The sequence below is a fragment of the Canis lupus genome, chromosome 21 (genome assembly GCF_003254725.2).
Source record: "Canis lupus dingo isolate Sandy chromosome 21, ASM325472v2, whole genome shotgun sequence".
NCBI classification, from domain to species: domain Eukaryota; kingdom Metazoa; phylum Chordata; class Mammalia; order Carnivora; family Canidae; genus Canis; species Canis lupus.
Genome location: NC_064263.1, coordinates 46,494,132 through 46,520,035, shown reverse-complemented (window position 1 = coordinate 46,520,035; position 25,904 = coordinate 46,494,132). Strand labels below are relative to the sequence as shown.

At 36.7% G+C, this 25,904-nt stretch overlaps 1 protein-coding gene and 1 long non-coding RNA gene across 3 annotated transcripts in view; both read right to left on the bottom strand.

Moving 5' to 3' along the window:
- LUZP2 (leucine zipper protein 2) overlaps positions 1 to 25,904 on the bottom strand; it is a 477,909-nt gene that overhangs the window by 200,174 nt on the left and 251,831 nt on the right. The gene's annotated exons all lie outside the window — the stretch shown is intronic.
- The window catches only part of LOC118351755 (uncharacterized), a 49,567-nt gene that overhangs the window by 12,374 nt on the left and 11,289 nt on the right, over positions 1 to 25,904 (bottom strand). The window lies entirely within an intron of this gene.

Genomic DNA, 25,904 nt, shown 5'->3' with positions numbered 1-25,904 from the left:
CAAATATTACCACAACAGAGTCACTTCGCCCATGAAGTCTTTTTGACATTCCCAGATACCCAGATTTTACCTGCCATTTATGTCCACCATACTTTCTTTAATAAAATGGTGTTAAGACTAATATTATTTCCCATTTGCACAGTGTGTATGTATGCATTTTCAATGTATTTCAAAAATACGAAGCTCTTACTGTGAGCCCTGGAGTTAAAATCGTTAAAATAAAAAAAATAAAAAATAAAAAAAGCAAAATCGTTAAAATAATATACCTCTATAAACTTACAGACAATTGGGGAAGATGAACATTACATGAGCAATAATGATAACTTATATACTTGAGTATTAACGGACATCTGAAAATATATTACAGAAGTCAAGCCACATACAGGGGTCAAGGACGGCTTCTCTGTGAAAGTGATGTTTAAGTTGAAACCATAAGGATAGGTAGATGTGATGTTTATTGCCTAACACAGACTATGACATGTGGTCAGGTCACAATAAATATTTTTTGAGTGAACAAAATAAATGACAAAGTAAAACTTTCCCTATATTTTCTATATAATTTCTGCAAACTTTGGGCTCCGTTTTGAAGAAACTGAATATTTAAAGGCCCAAGTTTTATCTCTCCATTAAAGGTAAAAATATATTTTTAACATGAATAATTTAGAGTAAAATCCTACAATAGCTGTAGTTGCACTTAGGCTCCACCTCCCACCTTTAGACTTACTACTTATTAAAGACAGAAGTGTATTTGATAGGTTAACTTTTAAGGAATATGCCAATTGCTAACAAAACAAAACATTTTTTTTAGCTATGGTATAAAAACAAAATGCGTCCAATATTTTCAGCTTGGCTAATAAATTAATCATTCTCGTAAAGGCAAAGAAAAGTGTTTTGTCTGAATTTCCCTAAAGATGCAATCACTTTTGTTGTCTGTCTTCCTGATGCAAAGAAGCTGATCATCATCCACCTGTAAGACACATCATCCATCTTGGCATCCGTCTGTAGAGATTTTTTGAAAATTTTCCCACTGACAGCTAATTCTATTTTTCAATATATTTAGAGGAATGGAACTAAAGCTGTTTAAAAAAAAAAAAAAAAAACAAAAAAACAAAAAAAACAAGTTTCTGCCACTCAAAGAGCTTGGGGAATTTTTTAGCTTAGTGTCTTAAATGATTAAGGCTCTTCATTTGAGCATAATGTGGCCCATGCCTGCCATTTTTCTAAAGTGCTAATTCAGTAAGCATATGTAATCTGCCAATAGGGGGGAAAAAAACACACACACACACTAGTAAATCTTATTATCTTCACATTTGCAAAAATTTGTTGGAAGATGTGTCCATGATACATGAAAATATTACAGTGTATGACAGGCCACCACTTGGAAGAGGAAAAATAAGAAGTACAAGGAATTGTGATGCACTTGCTAATCCCATTTCCTGAACAGTGATTTTTTTTTAACTGTATTTCACTCCACAGTTGGACAAAACTGCCACTTCTTATCTTCACTGAAGACAGATCTGCATCCTGTGCTCCTGGTGCCCTGAGAGGGTACCAATCTCTCTCACTTCATGGCCTTTATAGCAGAGTAAATTCTCACAATATCCTCAGTGATTTGGGGGAACTGACTTTGTTCTTCAAAACTCTGTATTCCTGATCTTTGCAGTTTCACTGGAAAGTACCTGGGCTTTGAAGACAGAATGATCTTTTGAAATTTGGATTTCAGATTCCAAATCTGCATTTATAAATTGCATAATTTTCACTGGGTTGTTTAACAGAAGACTGATCCTCATTTGTAAATTAGTTATATTATTGCCTTTATATGACATCCCTAGTTAGGTACAAGTGGCAGAGTTGGAATCTGAAATCCAAATATTTAAAGATCCTCTCTCTTCTTAATTACTGAACTTTGGGGCATCTGTAGATTTTATAAAGTTTTTATTTAAATTCCAGTTACTTAACATACAATTTTAAAATAGTTTCACTTTAAAAAAATAAATAAATAAAAATAAAAATAGTTTCAGGTGTACAATACAGCACTCCCATTCAATGCCCAGTGCTCATCAAAACAAGTGCACTCCTTACTCCCCATCACCTATTTGGCCCATCCCCCACCCCGCTCATGTCTCTTCTAGTATCACCTGTTTATTCTCTGGAGTTAAGGATCTGTTTCTTAGTTTGCCTCTCTTTTTCTTTCCCCTTTGCTCATCTATTTCTTAAATTCCACATATGTGTGAAATACATATAACATTTATCTTCCTCTGACTCATTTCACTTGAGAGAAAGCGTAATTCTCTCTAGATAAAGTTTGTCATTATTAACAACATTCATTTATTGCTCACAACAAAATACATAAAATTAGAATAATTTTATTCTTGTTTTATAGATGATAAAAATGATAATCAGGGGAGTGTTTTTACTTACCAGGTTTATGAATGATGGAATGTGAATCCAGATGTCTGACTTATAGGACATAACCATTGTGCTATATTGTTCTCAAGTGATTTTTCAAAAATTTGTAATTCTAAATTCAACCTCTAAATTCAGGGCTTTTTTTTAATTTTTATTTATTTATGATAGTCAGAGAGAGAGAGAGAGAGAGAGGCAGAGACACAAGCAGAGGGAGAAGCAGGCTCCATGCACCGGGAGCCCGACGTGGGATTCGATCCCAGGTCTCCAGGATCGTGTCCTGGGCCAAAGGCAGGCGCCAAACCGCTGCGCCACCCAGGGATCCCTAAATTCAGGGCTTATGTCTAAAGCATGTAATAGGATGTTAAAAATCAACTGATTCTTTCTTTCTTAGTTTTAATTGGAATATTAATGCTATTGCTATCAAACACTTAAAAATGTTTTAAACATACACTTTACTATAGTAACTAACATCTATATATCCTGTGCATCACCCATTGCTTGCAAAGGGGAGATAGCAATAGTACCTCAATTGAGTGATGATCATGAGGATGAAGGGAGATAACTAAGGTTTTTGGAGCAATTAATACAGGGCGTACCAAATAGCCAAACGATGGTACAAACTCTCAGATATTTGATTTCATAGCATCAATTGCAAAATATCAATCTTTGTTTGGGGCAAGATGTTTTTCATATTGCCATATATTTTATGGAAATATTTTAGCATATGCATGTATGTATAAATATATCTATAACTTATGGTGTAAAATGAGATCAAGACAGTTTTTTCAGTGTAAAAAATAGAAATACTTTAGTGTCACTAAATTTTATTTGAGTCTTTGTCCTGGGTTAGCATGACTAGAGTATTTTACATATTCTTAATCATGCTCTAAAGAGCCTGAAAACACTCCTTTCCACTTAATCCTACCATTCACAGAATCTAAACTTTTAGATTAGATATTAACTAATCTGATATTAATCTTATTAACCTTAACTGATATTACTATTAGAGAAATATGAAATGTTAAAGCTGAAAAAAATAAGATTTTAGAGCTAACATGGTCTAACCACCATATTTGTAAATGGAAGTGTTGAGCTCATAAAAGCCATCAATTTGTTTATAAAAGAGAAAAGAGGAGATAAGAGAAATGCACCAATACAAGCCATCCTCACTCCTGGGTAGAGACTTTAGCATTCCCATGTGGCGCATAATCCATTATATTGAATTTAGACATCAAAAATTTAAGTACATCTGGACCTTATCCTGTGGCTCTAATTGTTACTCCTCTGGGATGGAAACTGAGAACCACTACCCTGTTTTCATAAAGGACATTTTGACAAGCTGTATTAATAATATATAGAGCATCACACACTTGAAAGTGCATGATAGGATAAAGAAACATATTAGCCATTCAGGAGGATGTTTCATTGAACTAAGTAGAGGTTGAGAAGTCTGAAGGATGAAAATAATCTCATTTGTCCTTACTTTAAGAGAAATGTTGCTGCTTTAAGCTGCTAAAGGCTGATGAAAAAGAAGAAAGAATCTTCTAGAGGCAGTCTACTGTCAACTCTTCTTTCTATGTCCCCAGTGACTTGGAGAGTTACATTATTGAATCAAACAAAACTTATTACTGATGGATTTTTAAAACTTTTTACTAAAGGCAAGCATGAATGTATTAGGAAATCTAATTCACTATTCTTCAAAATGCCTAAAGCTAAACTTCTGATTAATACTTTTTCCTTATCATCTGAGATTTTTTTTTCAAGTGATTTAAGCATGCATCAAAGTCAGTATACAAAATATCTCTTCTAACAGTAAAAACAATACTGACTGTAATAATTAAAATAGATAGATGGTTGATTTGTAGTTCTTTTACTTATATCTGCAACAATTTAGCATGTTATTAAATTATAGACATGAAATTATGGATTCACTGATATGCCATTTATAAGGAACTTTGCGTGAGGGGGGCTTAATTATGGAGAACTGAACATATTACCACTTTAAATTTAAAAGTGGAAATTAAAATTTAATTTTAAAAGATTTTATTCATTTATTCATGACAGAGAGAGAGACAGAGAGAGAGAGAGAGAAGCAGAGACACAGGCAGAGGGAGAAGCAGGCTCCATGCAGGGAGCCCGATGTGGGACACGATCCCGGGTCTCCAGGATCACGCCCTGGGCTGAAGCCGGGGCTAAACCTCTGAGCCACTCCGGGTGCCCGTAAAACTACATTTTTAAGTAACAATAATTCTATCTCCCATGCCCAAGCTAAGGAACCAATATTGGTTCAGGAAATGCAGTTTACAAATAATAATCAACTTGCTCTCATATTGATCATTTAATATTGAGAAATTTCTAACATACTAGAATCAATCCTCTTGAGCACGCTAAGATGCAATATGACAAGCCACCTGGGACTTTGTGTTGACAAACCATTTGAGCTCTGTTGGTCAATGAAGAAATCAGTTAAAAGTATAGGAGGACTTTCTCTAGAGGTAAACTCAAAGGAAACTCAAAGGAAAAGATCTGTTCCCTGTAGAAAATTCATTTCAGAACACAGGAAAGGAGAATATTCATATGTATCAGAAAGAAGTCTAGTTCTTCCATGAAGCCTTTGAGGACCACATACACTCCAGGAAAAATGGAGACTCTTTCCTTATGTCTCTGGGCTTTTTATGATAGAAACCATTTGATCTTACTTGTCACTCAGCCTTTCAATATATATTTATGAAGTGCTTCTTATGTGTCAGGATCTATACCAATAAACAAGATTGAAGAAATAAATGTTTGTGCAGTCCAGGGAATAAGGCAGGTACATAAACAGTTTCAATCATTAGTTTTATTAAAGGAAAAAGAGGGAATAATCTGTTTTCCTGAAGCTAGGGGGGATGAATGTAGTAGGGAATTTTACACAAAAAAGGAATAAGCAAATTTTGACTTACATAATGTATACATTGGAATTGGCCAAAATATTACAATAGTAACTAAAATTACCCATTGCTTGTCACATGTTAGGCATTGCATTATGTGCTTTACTAAGATTAATTATCTCACTTAGTCATCACGACAATCCATGAGGTAGACACTATTATTATCTCAACTTTGCAGGTGACAAACTGAGGCACAAGAGTAGTTCAGAATTTTGGCCGAGGTCATGTAGCGGGGAAGTTGGATTTGCATACCACACAAAGCCTTTTCTCCTCTCTACTATAGTCCCCGCCAGAGAAAGGAGGAGAGGTGTTTCAAGTAATAAATATTCAAAAGCCAGACATGCAAAATAGTATCGAGTACCTCAGTATGTCTAGAGTAAAGACTCTATTTGGGGAATGGTGGGCACAGGACTGAATGGAAGGAACAGACACCAAGCAAGGAGGATGATGTATGCCATGCATATTGAGGACGGAATAGAGAGATGTAAGACTCTAGTTTGGAAGATGACTCCAATAGTCAACATGAGAGAATAATGGCAATGGCAATAATTGGCAATGCCAATAATGGCAAATAAACTAGTCTCAGTGTGGTAACAGGTAATTAGCTGAGGAGAAAGAGAGGATAAGATTTGGAGCGAGGGAGTGAATGTGGAGAGGAGAAAAGGAAAGGCTTTGAATGGCCATCTTCCTTGGATGGCACATATACCACAAACCATGACAAAAGAATGAGAGTCATTTTCCAAGAAGCCAAGGCATCAGGTCTTCGACAGTTGAGGACTTCACGTGCATCTTTAGGACATGCATGTGCTAGCAAAAGCGTCACTCATTCACTAGAAATTTCTTTGAGAATACATGCCATTTTCCTTAATGCTTTGGTTGGGCAAAACCATAACATTTAGTTCCTATCTACAGTCCCTTACCACCCCCCCAAAAAGAAAAATCTCCCTTCATCCCTCATCCATGGAAATCTGCAAGAATCCAATTTCACTTTTTGTGTATGTGACATTCAAACAGCTCTGCAGATGCGATCTCACCAATCCTCACATATCTCCATGAGGTGTGCCAAGGAACAATCCTAGGAACAATTTATCCCTATCTTTAAGGGTGAAGAGAGGTGAGGTGACTCATCTGGAGAGCCAGAAATAGAAGCTGAGTCCCTGGAATCAGCTCATTATGTAAGAGCAACTGCCAAATGGTTATTGATAGTTCATGTGGCTTGAGTTGTTGGAGTCTTTATTTGCTAGTAAACGAAGCTCAGGAGGAGGAGGGGAATTGAAGATGGCTTTTTTAAGACAAGCATTCCCCCCACCCCTTTAATTCTTTGTGAGCTTTTCCACGGATCTGTGGTCTCAATAAATAACACCCTCAAGGTGACGTTTGATATCAATAAAATATTCATAGAGATACGGGCAAAAATGCTTAGTGTATAAAATTTGATTTTTACATCAAATACCTTGTAATCCATCCTAATAAAATCACGTGAGAAATATATTTCATAAAACTCTATCATTGCCTAACTTTAGTACAGGCCTGGCATATATTCTTTATTATGTCCTGGTAAGCAACCTTGATGAAATACTACAGCCCACTTTCCCAATAAAGTTAATTCATCGGTCCTGGGGAGAAATGACAAATGACAAATGACACCTTTATTTCCCTTGAATCACGTTTTTGTTTGTTTCATGTGATTTTTTTTTTTTTTTTTTAGGTTCCCATCCTCAGTGAATTTCTTCCTGTCTTTCCAATTCTTCCTTTTCAGTTTGCTTCCACTGATATCTCTCCATTGCTTGACCTCAAAAAAAAAAAAAAATTCAAGGCTCTTTCTCTTTCATCTAACTCCCTTCCTATGGAGGAACTTACCTAATCCAAGCAGGACATGATGGTGGCTTAGGCCACCAGTGGAGTGCCATAGAAAGGAAGAAAAAAGAAAAGGCTGCATACTAGATATATTTTAAGGGTAAAACTAACAGAATGTCCAGAGAGACTATGTGGTGTATATAAAAGAGAAACATCAAAAAAGATGGCTCCATGATTCTCGGCTGAACAACAGAAAGGATAAGTTGCCATTAACTGTAGGATGAGACTGTGAGGATAAGTCTGTCTAGAAGGAATTAGGAAGTCAATTGAGTATATGCTACATTTGAGGGGCCTATTAGGCTTTAAAGGTTAATTAGTGTCTTAATTAACATCCAATCAAGGAAGCAAAGTCAGTCAAGTGATGTAGAATATGGAGTTGCTTTAGGCATTAAATCTTTCACAACTATGGAAGCTGGCAAAGCAATCTATGGAAGGCTACTACTTCTGCAGCTGAGGGCGAGCCTAAAATCACAAGACACTGGGGCTGACAATCAGTCAGAAAACCAGAAGCAAAAGGCAGAGTCCCCAAGAGCAAACCAAAATCTACGAAATCAAATTGGAACACATACGGACAGACTGAGACTCATGTCTGTCCCTCACTGCCTCTAACTTCAACATTGAGTGTGACTTTTAGGAGGCGGTACTGATTGACAGGGAGTTCTCGATTTAGGACACAGAGAAGTTGAAAGAGGAGACTCAGCGAGAGCTGTAGGAACTCTATCGGAACACGTTGAGGGGCAGAGGAGTGACACCAAGCAGAAGCTGCAGTAGCCCTTGCATCCTCCGTGGACCTGCGGAGCATAAGGGCTCTGGCTTCTTTACAGACATTCCCATTGCTTGCCCTTCACTGCCTTCAGGACTTCATTTTTTTCTTGAGGCCTTCCTAAACCGTCATCTACAATTGCAATCCCACTCCATCACATGAAATCCATGTTCCTGCCTTATTTATGCCTGTATCACCTTTTATGATATGCACATACTTCAGCATCTTCATTTTTCTCTCAACAGTAGAATATAAGTTTTATGAAAGCAGGTAGATTGGCTAATCCATTAATAGTGTTCCCCAGTTATGGCGCATGGTAAGCAGGAAATGGTCTTTGTTTGTTTGTTTTTTTAAAGATTCTACTTATTTATTCATGAGAGACAGAGACAGAGAGAGAGGCAGAGACACAGGCAGAGGGAGAAGCAGGCTCCATGCAGGGAGCCCGATGTGGACTCGATCCCGGGACTCCAGGATCAGGCCCTGGGCTGAAGGCAGGCGCTCAACCGCTGAGCCACCCGGGCTGCCCAGGAAATTATAAAGATAATTGAACTAAATGAAGAAATGCTAGTTTTACAATTAAATAAGATGGCCTAGAACTTTAGAAATTTATTAATCAGGTTCTAGGTCCTGAATGCAGGGCTATCCAGAATGAAGGGCTCGGATCTTGCTGTGGATCCTTCAAAGTAGTTGTGTCTATTTCATCCACTGGGTTGAATCATATAAAATCGCTATTTTTTAATTCATTTTAAAGCACCCAAAATGGCAATTGTATTTGGCTCAACGAATATGCTAGATACAGCACGGGGAAAAAGGCACAACAATCAGGGTATATATACACATAAAACTGATCTGGGTTGGGTGTGTATGTGTGTGTTTGCACGTTGATTACATTTCTCCCTTGACTTCCCGAGATTTGTAAACAAAGTTCCAAATTCTGAAATCTACAAACTAACTGGATGCCAGTAACTCCACAAAAAGAGCAAACTCACACACAAAAAGGGCTTTCCACTACCGAAGAGTACAACTCCACGTAAACTCGACTGCTCCTCTGCAATTATATGGAGCTTCGGTGCTGGCACTCAGCCCTTGAAGTGGGGGAAACCGTTTTCATAGTCTCAACTGGGCTTTTGCCACATCATGAGAAGAAAATCCTTTAACGGCTATTTTTCCCTACTGTAAAAATAAAAAAAAGAAAAATTCAGTATAACCTACTGAACATTGTAAAATAGTGAATCAAATCCTCATTCATATCTTTGTATTTTATCATTTATTTTTCTATAGCTGTCCGTTGAGCAAATCCAACTACTTCATAGTGGCAAACACACACACGTGTGTGTACGCAGACACACATGAGCAAAGGACAAAATTTGCATTTGGTCCCTTTTCACAGAGAAAAATAGAAAAAAAAATATTTAAGTCATCATTTTTTAAAAAGACAATTTTCACATGTTTCTCCTCCATTATTCATTCTTTATCTCCCTTAAGAATTGACTGTGTTATTCTTCTGCAATTTGAAGGTGGCAGATTCAGGAGAGATGGTGAAGTGGGAGTAGGAAACGGGTCCTGAGAGAGTGAAGAGTTAAAAAAAAGAAAGTAATTCATGATCACGTGTGACATGTTAGCACATGACTAGTTTGCATCCTCAGCAATTCTGCAAGGTAAGACTTTTCCTTTTCCAACTCTATATTTGAATGACTTGAGGTCAATGAAATTATCCAAGCATTTGTGCATTTTGTTTATTTTATGCATTTTATTTATTCATTCACTTATTTACTTGTATTTTGCATTTTGGCAAAAATAATTTGAAACACCTTTGGAATTGTACATTCAGTAATTGACAACATTGGGCAGCCTAGGTGGCTCAGCGATTTAGCGCCACCTTCAGCCCAGGGCGTGATCCTGGAGACCTGGGATCGAGTCCCACGTCGGGCTCCCTGCATTGAGCCTGCTTCTCCCTCTGCCTGTGTCTGTGCTTCTTTCTCTCTCTGTGTCTCTCATGAATAAATAAATAAAATCTTTTAAAATATATTCCTTTTTGTGCAAATCTTTCTCAGCCTATTTTTTCACGTGGGAAGTTACTTGTATGGACTTCCTTACATACAAAACATGACATTGAATGTTAACTAAGCAAGTATATGCTCTTATGTGTTAAAGTCTTTTGAACAGTTGACTACTTTATAGCTGTTATCACTGTATATAATTGATTACCCTATACTGAAATACACACACAGAATTTAAACTGAAATTTTTTGTTTGTTTGTTTGTTTTGTTTTGTTTTACAATTGATAGCAAGGACTTGTTATATTTGACTGTTAGGTACATCAGAGGTTAAGGATTATAGATATTCAACTTCATGTTGATTGGTGCTGATGGTGGAGGATAATTTACATAGTAAACATAATTAAATTTTACATTAGTACATGAACCAGACAGGTTTATTCCTGCAATATGCACTATAAGAGTAATTCATATAAGAACTTTAATTAAACCAAGGTATTAGATTTTTAGCATTGCATCTTAAATCTTATCTATCCTGGAGAATGCGACATCAGGATTCAGAGTCAGAAGTTGGGTTTGAAACCTGTTTCTTCCATTCTACAGATTGGCAGAAAAAGAATTAAATTTTCTAAGCCTTATTTTATCAGATAATATCTCCAGGAAAGGTTATGTGAGTATTGGAATTTGCCGACCTTCAGAACCAAGTATGCTGCAAATCTAGTCAGAAGCTTAAATAAATACAAGATAACATGTTAGTGACCTTCACAGAGACATAAACTAAATATTATTAGAATTTATACTGTATAAACCCCCAAAATTACTTGAATTAGTTGGGCTTACTGATATGACAATAGTACCTATATTGTTGCCATCTGTTTCCATGGTTAACTTACTAATTTACAATTGGAGGTGATCATATAAATGAAAGTGCTTTATAAACTCTAGAAGACTTCAAATATCCATTATTTCTTTAATTTCCATTGCTATTATCATTACTTCTATTTCACAACTAATCCACCTATTCGATAATTAATGCAAAGTGTGAGCCTCCTGCAAAATCACATTTCACAATTATATAGGAGTGGCTTGGATTCCAGTTGAGGATAGTTCTTTTATTTCTCTTTTGACCTCATTTGTATTTTTTAAGGTAAACAGCATAGACATTGGACCACATCTTCTCCTGTCAATGTCAATCACATTAATATCATAATGGGTTATAACCAGAGAATGATCTGATGCAAAGTATCCAGAATACCTCTCTCCTTTGTGATCTGTACTCTGAGAAATACTAAATCAGTCTGTTTACATTCCAATATGTTTAATAGAAATATTAATTAAATGGGTCTTTTGTTTTTTTCTTGTTGTTTTGTTATTAAGCCAACTTCTACCTTTAAGGAACTCATATGTGGTTTCACAGAAGGCTGTATAAAAAGCTTACCTTATCAGAGAGACTCTTTCTGAGAAGAGAACTAAGGCATTTTTCATATTTGCCTGGGATGTCTTTTATATTCCAAATCTTATTTTGGAAAACAAAGCTAATAGAATAAAATCTATTAGGTAAATTGATAAGAAATAGTATGAGAACATTATCAACAGAATTATAAATAACTGGAAACCACTTATTTTGAGTCCACATTGCCTTATCTCTTTTCACTTATAATGGAAATTTTGTTTTTAATGAATAAATTGCTATTGATATGGACTTAATATTTCCTCATTTGTAAAAAGAAGCAATTGGATTTGATCAGTAAATCCCACATAGACTGATTCCATACAATGTTCCAGTAATTTAAGAGTTGAAGGTCTAAATATTTAGTTTGAGAAAATCTGCACTATTTTGGTGATGTGCTAATAACCAAGCTCTGGGTGTAGTGAAGGCTGATTTGTAGCATTTGCCAATTTATGTGGTATAAGTATTCCCACAATGTCCAATTTCAAGCTACTGATGGCTTAACAACAGATTCACAAAACTCCTGAATATCTAACAATCAACACTCGCCAACGGATAAGAACCAGTTCCAGTGTCTTTCCTATGTTCCTAAGCTGAAGCTAAGCATTCATAAATGACAGAGAAAGAAAAGCCCTGGAGTTTAAACTAGCTTTTTCCCCAAAGATTTTTTAAGCATTAAATACTTTTTATAAATTAATATCCACACTTTTACAGACCATAAAATTGACCATATCGTCTCCATCCCTGCAAGTCAATCTAGTATTTAACTCCCATTACCTCTATTTCTTTGCTGAGGGGAAGAGGGGGGAGCTTTGTGCCGGGGAACACTGGTCTTGCTTATGTTGCAAGATAGAAATATGGAATTAAAATCATTGGAATCAGCCCCAGCCAATAGCTTACAAAAGTTTTATAACGTCATCTAAAAGTCTGTAATGACTAAACTCTATCACTCTTCATTACCCACCATCCATGCTCTGTCTTACTTCTCCATCTCCTGCTGCTTTTACTCTACCTCCCAAATTGACCATTTAGATTTGGATTCTTGTCTCAGAGTCAGCTTCACAGACAATCCAAACTAAGTTTAAAAAATGGTGAGCCAGACGATCTCACTGACATACTTGTGGTTCTAATTTTCAAAGATCAAAATACATACAGAGATGACTCCTGACATCTTCAGACTGCAAGCTTCCAGCCTCTTTTATCACTGCACTTGGCTTACCCGAGTCACTTAATAAATGTTTGCTGAGCTAATTCTTTCCAAGAGTGAAACCAACAGATGTTGACAAGGGAAGGAGTATGAAGTGAGGGTGTGCTTCCTATAACCTTTCTAACTTAGGGGGACCCACTAGATATTTTAGTCTTCATCCGACTATCCTGCATACCCATTGCCCCCTCACTCGGCCAATACTTGCCCACCTCCTTGTCCACTCCATGGTGCGTGTGTGCTGTGTGCTTCGATATCGCAATTTCTTTCTTAAATTTGTGATGCTTTCAGGTTGCTCAATGATTAAGAAATACTCATTTCACCTTGAGTACTCGTAGAAAAAGCTCCTCTAAAAACCCATTCATGATATCCGTTATTGAGACTCTATCATACACTCTGCTTCTTCAATATTTTAGTACTTATAAAAACAATTGTAGGTAGATATTATCAAACTCATTTTGCAAGTGAGGAGACGGGCTCAGAGAAGTGATTTTCCAAATTTGGAACATTTATTAAGTGGCAGAAGCAGGTATTTCCCTAAAACCGAGGCTATTTTCATTAGTTCATATCCTTTCTTGTATTTAAAAAACAATAAACTGAGTTAAGAAAGTTTTGTATATATCCCATACTAGTATTAGCTGATCCCTTAAACATTTCTTTAAAAAAAAATCTAAAATAGCATATTCTCAGTCTCCTTTGTGACACAATATGTAGTAGGAATAAGAATTGTCCCAGAAAATCATTTCCATTAGAGGTGTTACCCTGGATGACATGTTAAACCCCATCCTATAACCATTATAATAACAGCAGCGACAACAACAATAATAATAGTGACATGTACTCCACAATATGGTTGTAATGGTCTATATAAATTAACATAATAAAATGCTTAATATAATATTCCCCAAACCTAACACGTTTCTAAAACCTGCAACTCTTGCAGATTAACAAACACGACAGACTTGGATAAAAGGTGTCATTAAGGGGCATCTAAGAGGCTCTGAAAATGCATTTAGGATCTGGGAGGTGGGGCTAGGCAGCTATTCCTAGGATAGGGAAATAATATTCCCTTGCCAGTCATGATTTTTAAGAATTACTTTTGTTTTTAGAGATTCTTCTATATCAGCACCTTCTTGGTTTGATGAGTTGTATGTTGGTTCTATAGGAGCAATATTCCCTTGTTACACATGAACCCTCAGAGAAAACTTTTATAAATAAGAGTTCTTTTAGGAAATTTACATTTTGGAGCTGAGCACAATTTAAAAAGAAAAAAAAAACGGTTTCATAAAGTAACAGGAAACAAAAAAGGCTTTGGAAGGTTGAATCTATTCTGCAGTTTTACAAGTGATTTCAGTCTGGTGGTAAATGCAGGTACAACTCATAATGGCTTTAGCTACACATTTGACACTAAAAATATATCACCATAAAATAGGTTCCAAGGGCAAAAAAAAAAAAAATGCTATTTTCAAGGTTTGGGAAAGAATTACAGGAAAAATAAATTTAAAGGGAAGAGTTTATTTTTTATCCTCTTTATTTAGAAACTTTCAACCTAGGCTTATATTAGTATTTGCATGATTTTCCCAACTTGTCTAAAAGAGAGCACCAGAGAACCAGGCCTGGTAGGAGCTGTTCAGTCTCTCAGCAGGAACAACAAACTGGGGAGGAATGAGCCTGTGATCTGGAAAGCCAAGAGTCCTCAGCGTTCCCCAGCTGAACGGTAAACAAGGGGCTACAACATAGGAGGCTGGCCTAGTGGTCACTCTGTCTGCAGACTTGCTTATCTAGGGAACCCAGGAACTCCTGCTGAACCCTTATCCTGCATCTCTTCCATTTAGCAATTTTGATAGCATCAGAATGTCACACACCCAGGTGGTTTTGTTGACTCTGTCATGTGGGAAGTGAGTGCTACGCAACCTCACAGCACAACGTAATGCAACACATAATTAAATATTGTTGGAAAGGCAGGAGGCGGGTGCCACCTAGATCTTTCACAAAAATCTCCCGACAAAGCTATGATAAGAATGTTTCAGCAGGGGTTAGGCTTTCAGTATTGTTACCTGGAAGGCTTCAGCTGTACGAATGAGGGGGGTTGTGGGGAGGAGAAGGGAGGTGAAATGTCCTCTCCTTGCTAGCATTCAACCCTGAAAGGAAAAGGATGGGACTGGGTGGAGAGCACTCTATGGGAAGCAGAACAAAGGAAACAGAAGGCTGTTGAAGTGCTCTAAAATGGAATTAAAAATATAAAATCTGGACTCCTGCTCTCTTTTATTTCCAATGATATCTAGGGTTGTTTAATTAGCTAAATTAATTAAGCACCTCTATTAAAATTCCCATTTACTGAAGCAATCAATCAGCAAGTTATGCTCAATGTCTAAACTTAAGGGAACATTAAATTTGCTTGATTCTTTCTTTTTTTTTTAATTTTTATTTATTTATGATAGTCACAGAGAGAGAGAGAGAGAGGCAGAGACACAGGCAGAGGGAGAAGCAGGCTCCATGCACTGGGAGCCCGACGTGGGATTCGATCCCGGGTCTCCAGGATCGCGCCCTGGGCCAAAGGCAGGCGCCAAACCGCTGCGCCACCCAGGGATCCCTGCTTGATTCTTTCTGATTGAAAAATAATAACGCAGAATTACTCTTGCATCTGAATGGTAAGTCCCACTGCCAGAAGCCAAAATAATTCCCCCCCTATTTTATGTAATATTTGCAATATTACTAGAAATAGTTATTGTTATTTATCCCTTTTTATCAATGAGGAAGCTGAGGCAAGGTGGGCTTACTGTAGTCATATAGTTCGTATTTGGCAAAGCTCATACTTGAACCTACGTCTGCCAGACTCAAGACCTATAAGCTAATGCATCTCCAAGAAAACAAGGTGAAGTCAGATGGCCTGACATGAATTTAATAGTTTGTAAGGTTTGTTTTCCCCCTGCGCATCCCTCAGCTTCTTCTCTATATAAAAGTAAAAACAGTTTCTAATTCATACTAATATTGTGACAATCTAGGAAGCCCATATGCATAAAGCACTTACAATAGGATATTGAAAGGGCTCAGCTAGGGTTACTTATTTTTAGGATGATGATGACCATGATGACAATGACGATGGTGGACGAAGAGCAGAAGGAGGGAAAGATGACAACGATACATCGTCCTTGCAATGCTGAGGTTTGCAACCCTATATTATTAGTTTGAAAATTGCTTGTCCATCTGTAACTCCTTAGAAGTAGTGTCAAACACACAGGAAGGAAGCTCACCTAGCCAAAGTAAGCCTAACCTGTGCACTTCTTACCCCAGCAGTACTGCTTTGGTCATGGCCGCCCACTAGGCAAAGCATGATTTTTATGGGAAATGCATATTAGGTCCACTCCAGAAGCTGCAGGTGCAGCTTATTCTCTCCCTCACTCCACTCTCTCTAAGTTCTAGAAAATCCTTTCCCCTGTCCTAATGGGAAGCAGGGGGAAAGAGGATGCTCAGTAGGCAGGATGGAAAGACCCAGGTCCTAGAGTTTATAGCCTACAGGGAAAGTATACATTTTTCATCTGATGTCTCTAGACTGAATGTCCATTGTGTATTGTGATTTGGTGTCACCCACCAGGCAGATGGGAACTTAGGGGACTCCTCTCCTCTGGTGGTAAAAATTGATTGCAAGTTCCCCAAATCAAAGTAAGATAGAATATAAGATGCTATGGATACAAAGGAAGAGGCTTACTATACTTCAAATTTTCAAATAAAAAAATAAACATAAAAAAGCACCTATGTATTTCACAAAGCATAGAGTCCAAAAAATAATTAAAATTTAAAAATAAAAAAGAGATTAAAAAAAAGATTTTATTTATCCATGAGAGAAATAGAGAGAGAGGCAGAGACACAGGCAGAGGGAGAAGCAGGTTCCATGAAGGAAGCCCGATGTGGGACTCAATCCCAGGACCCCAGGATCACGCCCTGGGCTGAGGGCAGATGCTCAACCACTGAGCCACCCAGGCGTCCCGAGAGAGACCTTTCTAATAACAGAAAGCAAAGGAAAATGAAAACAAAATTCCTTCTATTATTATGGGTTATCATAGTTGGAAACTGGTTCTCCTTTCAAATGTTCTCTTTACTTTGTATTTTTCTCAATGCCTGTCAGGCCCTCACTGGTTTCTCTCATAAATAACGAAGCCTTTAAAACATCTCAAAAAATAAATGGAAAAAAGGGACAGTTTGGTAAATTGTACTAAATGTTTGCCTATGGCTCTTATTAGTGTCTTGTCAGAAGTTTTCTAAGAAAAACCTGTCAATAAAGAGAACGTCCAGGCTAAGTCAGTTTTTATGGAGGTTTCCTGGTATGAATCCTAAAAGTTGTTGTCTTTGAATGTAATATGAAATTAAGATGCCAATGACAAAACATTTTTTTCAAATTATCACTGATGAGTAGATGGAGAGAGCCTTTATTGCAGAATGGCAGGTTTATTGGTAGAAGTAAGAGCTTTTGGATTTGAAATTCAGTTGCTTTCTGACCTTGAATGAGATTCTTAAACCTCTGAGCTTCAGTCTCCTCATGTGAAAAATGGGAAGGAAAGTACATTCCTTGAAAAAATTGCTTTTAGGATTAAATGAGATGATTTACATAAAAGAACTTCGAATACTCATTGCCAAACTTTAGCTATTAAAGATTATCATCATCATCCTCTTTGTTGACATCATATATCATCAACTGTGGATTTCAAAATTTCTATCTTTCTTAGACTAACAGATGTCAATTCTGAGTCAAATCAGAGTCTAAATTGTGGGGTGCCATAATTTTTGGAAAAACAAAAGGACAATTGTGTTAATAGAAGTTAAAATAATGCTTTCCAATAACAGGCCTGCCAAGAGCTATTCAAATACTAGTCAAAGGGGTGAGAGAATGTTAATGGACAGATACAACCAAAATAGGAGATATGTATATTTTTTGGTTGTAAATCATAGTCGCCGTGTATGTAGCTAGAAGAGTAATGATATTTGTATTTTGTGTGTGGGGGAGGTATGACTAAAAAAGTACACAAAATGAATATTAGGACATAGGCCACAAGAAAGTCATTTCAACCAAAGATGAAATTCAGCATCTTGCATTATTTTATACCATAATGTGATAATGGCAAGGACTAATAGTTATTCAATTTTTAAGTACTTTATGCACACAAATTAATTTACCTCTCACAACTGCCCTATGAGTGATACTATTGCTTTTTCATGTAATTCAAGAGGATTTGAGGCTGGAAGTGGTGGCTAATGTCACCAGCTAGTGAGTGATGAGCTGGAACTTGAACACCAATACTTCGACTTGAAGCCTGAACCCCTATCCACCAAGCTCCGTTGTCTTCAAGTTCTACCCCACTTCCTACACATGAGGATGGTTTGCTGTACAGGATAAAACATGAATACGTAAATAGTTTGCACTACTCTTGAGAAGGATTTATTTCATTTACTTCGGTATCTACATAACCCATTCAACTAAGCTTTGCTAGAAATGTACTTCACAACAAACACAATCTGTGTACTATCTAAATTATGTCAAGTGTGAAGCAATATTTCACTTAAAAAGCTATTATAGAAATCTGCATTTTTATTATCTAAAGAAGTTCAGTCCAATTTGTCCATAAGAAAATTGAACTCATCAAGAGCTCACTAGTAGCCTGGTCACAAGCCAGCCCTATAAATTTTTGACATTCCAATCAGGGCCGAGGTGTATTGTATAAATCTTCTGGATCTCCTTTTTACTATCACTTTACTCTTTTTTTCTACACCTTGCAGCTATGCACACACACAATGATTATGATTTCAAAACCAAGTAATAGTAGTAGTTGATATCACCTTTTATAAACCACCTATATCAATTAGAAAACTGAATTTCAAGGTGTTTGCGATTAATAATAAAATGTCAAGGGGATCCCTGGGTGGTGCAGCGGTTTGGCGCCTGCCTTTGGCCCAGGGCGCGATCCTAAAGACCCAGGATCGAATCCCACATCGGGCTCCCGGTGCATGGAGTCTGCTTCTCCTTCTGCCTGTGTCTCTGCGCCCCCCTCCTCTCTGTGACTATCATAAATAAATAAAAATTAAAAAAATAATAAAAAAACTCTTAAAAAATAAAATAAAATGTCGTACCTATTTCCAACAACAGGTATAACTGAAAAGAGTGGCAAAGGATAGAGAAAACTAGGATATCATAACCATAGAAAATTCTGATCGAGTTATTTAAAAACACAATCCCAGGTGATATGGGAAGAACACAGCTTTATCTTGTGTGTTCCACTTGCTTAAGGTCTCGAAAGCACCAGAGCAATTTTTTTTTCCCTGAAAAATTCAACAAGCTTATTCACCACTTTGTGCTTCAAATGAACTCTTCTGGGGTCTAAAATTCAAAGTTGCACTCAAAAGACAAAGTTGTGATGCATCTGAGAAAACTTGAAATATTTGTACATAATGTCTCAAGGCATGGCTCTGGTCTATGGAGGGAAAGGAATCTCTCGAGAAACTTCATGCACAACACAGTAAGAAGTTTAGTTCATAACCACTCAGTCAACAGAACAAGGTGGGTCACTAAATGTCAGTGCCTTCTGTAGCCAACCAGGATTGTGCAGGGACGGGCACAGGCCAGTGAGGAGGGGTGCCATTCTGGGGTGTGCAGAGATGAGAGATTAGCAGTGACCCACACAATCTCAAGATAGTCTAGTGCCCTATGTTTCTCCTAGGTATCTAACTCCTTTCAGGATTAAGTCTAAAATATGTGAGAACACTGTACAAGTAGAGAACTGTAGAACGCTGAAATACGGACACACCTACAGTACAGACCCTGTGGAGAGCTCAAGTTCAAGTCAGAATATCTGGTTTAGTTACGAGATTCCTAAATCCTATAAATTATCGGAATCATTTCAATAAAGTATATTATTCCTTAATCAGTGAAATGAGTTTAGTACATTCACCTTCACATATTAGGAGAATTATATATAATGAAACTCATAAATATTCTCTACAAGAAGTATTTTCTTCACAGTTGTTGTTATTGCTATTACCATTTTATTTCTACTTCTTATGTTCTTTTAATGCTGTAGATATCAGATTCAGTTAGTGAATAATTAATGAACTTCCTGAACTCAAAAAATATATATACATACACACACATACACACACCAATTATTCCCAAGAGAAGATGGAGTAAAGGGCAAACAAACAAAATAAAAAGGAAGAAAACTGCAGATCTGAAAACACTTAGAGAAGTCATGACAAGTAGTACAAAATACATAAACCCTTCCATAGAGCTGTTTCATCACTAAATAATGTGTACAATCTACATGAATACCATATTAGTGGTCAAGAAACAGAAATAATTACGAGCTGTCTTAGTAAAGCAGGAGCACTTTGAAAAGCGAAATGGGCCAGGAGGTTAAGGGGCCAAGTTTGAATTCTACTATTGGGGGAGTTTCAACAACATTTAACTTCCTCTGTCCTCTTTATTCTCAACACAAATAAACAAAGAAACCATCAAAGATGTTGTTTATAGCCAAACTATCACCAAATCTATTCAAATTCTAAAATCCTGTAATCTTGAAATCAACTTCTTGGTTAACGAGATTATTATGACTGCCACCCTTACTCCTGTATCTTATTGATAGTGTGCTATCTTTTACCCATTAGCTCCAAGAGCACTTTCACAAAAATGCCTTGTTTGACTCTTGAAAGAACCTTAGGAGAAAGATAAGTCAGAGAATATTATTTATATTTTGTAGATGAAAAAGCAAAGCATAATTGAGAGAACAAAATGGCATGCTTCATTTATCTAAATTATAACACACTCAATTGATTTTTTCCTTCATAACTGGTTTATACAACCATCATAGCTCCTATTTCATTCTAAAGTGCTGGGAATCACAATATATAGGACAATGTCACTCAAGTGATTACAGCACAATGACTAGGAGTCTGAGGTTGGGATTTTAATTTTCATTAGGCTTTTTAGTCTCCTGATTCCATTTCCATGAGCTTGACTCTTAGCCATCCTAAAAATGCACATGCTTGCTATTGGGCACCATCAGGATTGGGGGAAAGAAGAAATATGAATTTGCACTCACTCAACCCCTACTATGGGAATCTGAGATTAAAAAAATAATAATAAAATAAAATCTCTGCACTTGACCAGGATACTACAGAATATGTGGAGTGTCACAGTGTGCAACCAACCTGATGGGGCTCAATAAACACTACCCCACAATATGGCACCTTAGCATATTGACTATTTTAGCCTGAAGGAGATTCAGAAAACAGCAGAAGCAGGAAGGTCACCCTGGTCTTCCTCTCACCCTTCTTACCTGAAACAGATCATAAACCCCTCATGTGGGATGTACCCTCCCTATACCTGGAGGAAAGGTGCAACCTCATCTCTGAAGACCAGGGAATGCCAAGAACAGTCCTAACAACCACAACTAGCCAAGTTTCCCTGAGTTTACTATGATTACCCTATATTCCTTAGCCTATTATATTTCTACACAGTTGCCCAGTGTTCATCAAACCTAGCATAAAAATACACAGGCCTGTTGCTTTGGATCTTTATTTCCTAAAAAAGTTTCCCATGTCACATAAAACTCTTATTAAATAATCACGTACGCTTTTTTCTTATTAGCCTGTCTTTGTCAGTTTAATTTTCAGACAGAGATCCTAGCAGAGTTGAGGAAAACTTTTTCCTTTTCTAAGAAGCCTTTGACTTTTCTCTTCTGTTGGGCCAGGGTTTAATAGCACTTCCTTCTCAAACTCTGTAAGTCAGCTAATGGGATCCGACAAGGCTAATAAGGCCAGGCTCTTTGATTAAATTCTTAACCTTCTACTTAGACTCAAATGGAGAATTTGACATTTAAAAGGTATTATCTTTACTTACCTGCTACTTGAAATGACAAACACAAGGTCAGGGTTAAAGAAAACAGATTCTACTTTTTTCTTAAACTCAGTAAAAGAGAATTTTCTGATTTTCTTTTAATAAATGAGGATCAGAACACAAAAGGAAAAGGAGAAATGCATGTAAATATAGATCTCTCATGACTATGTTTAAGGACACAGATGGAGCTAGAGGGTATTATGCTAAGTGAAATAAGTCAGTCAGAGAAAGACAAATACCATACGATTTCAGTCATATGTGGAATTTAAGAAATAAAGCAAGCAAGCAAAGGGGGAAGAGAGAGAAGTAAACCAAGAATCAGACTCTTAACTATAGAGAACAAAAAGATGGGTACCAGAGGGCAGGTGGGTGGGGGGATTGGGGAAATATTTGAAGGGGGTTAAGAGTACACTTATCATGATGAGCACTGGGTGATGTATGGAAGTGTCAAATCAGTATATTGTACACCTGAAACTATAGTACATGTATGTTAACTAACTGGAATTTAAACAAAAGCTTTAGGGGAATCCTTGGATAGCTCAGTGGTTGAGCACCTGCCTTCGGCCTAGGGTGTGATCCTGGAGTCCTGGGATCGAGTCCCACATCAGGCTCCCTGCATGGAGCCTGCTTCTCCCTCTGCCTGTGTCTCTGTGTCTCTCTCTGTGTCTCTCATGAATAAATAAATAAAATCTGAAAGAAGAAAGAAGAAAGAAAGAAAGAAAGAAAGAAAGAAAGAAAGAAAGAAAGAAAGGAAGGAAGGAAGGAAGGAAGGAAGGAAGGAAGAAAGAAAGAAAGAAAAGAAAGAAAAGAAAGAAAGAAAGAAAGAAGAAAGAAAGAAAAAGAAAGAAGAAAGAAAGAAGAAAGAAAGAAAGAAAGAAAGAAAGAAAGAAAGAAAGAAAGAAAAAAGAAAAATGCCAGAATTTCACGAAAGGAAAATATCATTTAATGGCATATCTGGATTTTAGAACCAACTAAGCATTGGTTCAAATCGAGTCCCTGGTTTTTACTATCTGGGTGAAATTAAGCATGCCAACTTCACTGGCGTTCATTACATTTTCCATGAAGCCAGAGATAATAACATTTGCCCTAGTGGGTTGCTATAGAGATGAGAGTAGTAATACATGTAAAAAGCCTACTAGCCCATCACCTCACATAGAGTAGGCACCCAGTAAGTGGTGCTAGAAGTGGTTTTGTTATGTTATAGACTTGCATAAAGTTCCGTGACTTTGAACGTAGAAGTATAAGAGAGATAGGTTACAAGAGCTAAATAAAATTCTCTATACATAGAAAAAATGGGATATTTTAAAATAAAGGGTTCCATTTCAAAGCTCTCTAAGGTTAAAAGAAAGAGAAAGAAAGAAAGAAAGAAAGAAAAAGAAAGAAAGAAAGAAAGAAAAAGAAAGAAAGAAAGAAAGAAAGAAAGAAAGAAAGAAAGAAAGAAAGAAGAAAGAAAGAAAGAAAGAAAGAAAGAGAAAGAAGAAAGAAAAAAGAAAAAAAGAAAGAAAGAAAGAGCAAGCAGGCAAGTAAGCAAGCTTTTTTTTCTTTGGATTCAACAACAACAACAAAAACTCAAAAAGAAACGGACCTGAGCATTAGGAGAAAATCCTTGACATATCCTTATCACATCAAAATCCTTACCATATCAAAGATTCTGCTCCCTTGACTTTACTGCTTTCATGGTTTGAAATTTGGATCACAGAAAGGGTGTTTCTGATAATTTCAAGACTTTACATAATAGGATTATAGCTTGAAAAGACTAAAAATTTGATCCATAAATAGTTCCCCTCTTTCCTAAAAAAGAATATAACTTGTAAGTTCTTTACTTAAGATAACCAATAAGGTAATTTAACTCTTTGATGACCAATAAAACAGTTTGCTAGTAATTATTTTAATTATATTACTTTGTGAGATTCCGGGAGAAATTGTTATTTATCAGTTGTGCTTTGGTCTCCTATGGCATGAAGGCAAAGCTCTGGACACTTAGTGGACACATTATTACTGAAGTCATTGCTGAGCACTCTCTCATTATCATGACAGAGAGATAACAAAAATCAAATATAAGAGCTGTTTAATACGCAACTAGTGGTTTTCAGGGAGGAAAAAAAAAAGCTTTAAAAAAAACTAAAATAGAAGTAGTACCGATTAAAAGACAAAAGACTATTCAAAGTGAGGAAATTTAAGCACATATCAATTGTACTTAGAATCATAAATAGTTGATGGAGAAGCAGATTATGATAAAGATTTGAGGGATCCCTGGGTGGCGCAGTGGTTTAGCGCCTGCCTTTGGCCCAGGGCGCGATCCTGGAGACCCGGGATCGAATCCCACGTCAGGCTCCCGGTGCATGGAGCCTGCTTCTCCCTCTGCCTGTGTCTCTGCCTCTCTCTCTCTCTCTCTCTGTGACTATCATAAATAAATAAAAATTAAAAAAATCTTTAAAAAAAAAAAAAAAAAGATTTGACACTGGCCTCTGAATTTCAAGCAGTTTTTCTCATATCATGATAAATACTGTTAAAATATATTTATTTACCAGTTATATAATTTATATATATTGTATAGAAACCACCTAGAAGTCCACTGAAAATGCCACTGTATCCCACAGAAAGGTGTAGCTTTAAAGTTAAATGCAAATTTATAATGAAAATGATTCCTGAAAATGTGGTGGTCAAAAACTTAGGACAGATTTATTTAATTTTAATTAAACTTGCTTATTCAGTCAATATTGAAAATATTTTAAAATGGTAGATATAGCATAAAATCACTAAGATAAAACTCTACTATTTATTTTTATATGTAGGGGTACAAGAAAAAGGGAGACATTAAAGATGACCACAAATTGTCTCAACTCCACAAATGAGGAAGTTAGTAGAGGAATTAATTGCTTTTGGACTTCTTAAGTTTGAGGTGTCATTGTGTTATGCATCCCTATGCATACAAATAGGGTTGTTGAGGAAGCATTTAGATACAAGTACCTGAAATCCAAAGGAGTGGTCTCAGCAGAAAATATGAATATGAGAAGTATACATTCCTCAACACTACTCACAAACTTGACATGGAAAAGGCCACTTAAAGAATAGGTGGAAAAGGGGCTGGCTCAGTTGGTTAAGTACTCAACTCTTGATTTCAGCTCAGGTCATGATCGCAGGTCATGAGAGGGAGTCATGCCTCAGGCTCTGCACTGAGCATAGAATCTCCTTAAAAATCTCTCTCTGTCCATCTCCCTCCCCCACCCCTCCAACCATACTCACACACATGCACATGTTCTCTCTCTCTCTCAGAAAAAAATAAAAATAAAAGCAAAAGAAAAGAAAAGAGGATTAAAGACTGAAGTTGTACCCCAACAATGAAATATCTAAAAAGTCAAATAGTTATCAAAGAAGAATGAGTAGGAAAGGTCAATGAGAAAGGAAAATATCCCAGAGATATAGAGTCACAAAACCCAAGTGAAACAAATATTTTAGGAATGTGGGAGTGATCACATATTGCAAATACAGATACTATGACTTAACATGAGAACTTGAACTAACATTCCAATTTAGCAGTATGGAGAATACTACTGGACCTTGAAAGGAAAGAGCTGTCTTTATAGAAGTGGGGTCAAGTGTGAATATATATGGATGAAAATATATTTAAGATTACAGGCAGTCTTTCAAAGAGTTTTGATAAGAGCAGAGACATAAGGCAGCAACAGTAAGGCAATCCAGGGTTAAGCCATGACATTTCAAAGATGGGTGATGCAGCAGTATAGTATTCATGAAATAGAGAAATTGATGATACGTAAGAGAGAAGGGATAATTATTAGATATTCTTGAGTATGAGTATAGATCCAATGCACAAGTGTAGGGACTGACTTAAGAGTATGGGTAATTCACTCAGTATAAGCAGTAAAGGCAAGGTAGATGGGTAACAGTGTAGATAGATTTCTAGATGTGCTGGGAGCAGGTAAAAGCATTCTTAAAAATGTATTAATCAGGTTTCTTTCAGAAAAGACTGGACGATCAAATTAACATCAATTTATGGAGGTTTGATGGACCATTCCTCAAGATGTAGGAAGTGTGAAGGAGAACCAGAAGAAGTACTACAGGAGACTGAAGCTATAACTACTTTGGGTAGGAAGGGCGGAGATATAAATCCTATGGAAGAAAGTTAAAATAGAGAGATATACCTTAACAGAAACCATGGATTCTGGTTGAAGATCCTAACAGCTCTTGCTGACCATGTATAGAGAATATACAAGTGTACTGACCTCACTATCCAGCCTCCTTCCATCTGCTTCCAGGTATTCCCAAGCCCAATGGGAAGCCAAAAGACAAAATAACAAACTGAAACAGTCTACAGCATACAGATTTAGGGGACACAGAGAAGTGTAATAATAGCTAGAAAGTAGACCTGGCAGGGAAGATAAACAAAT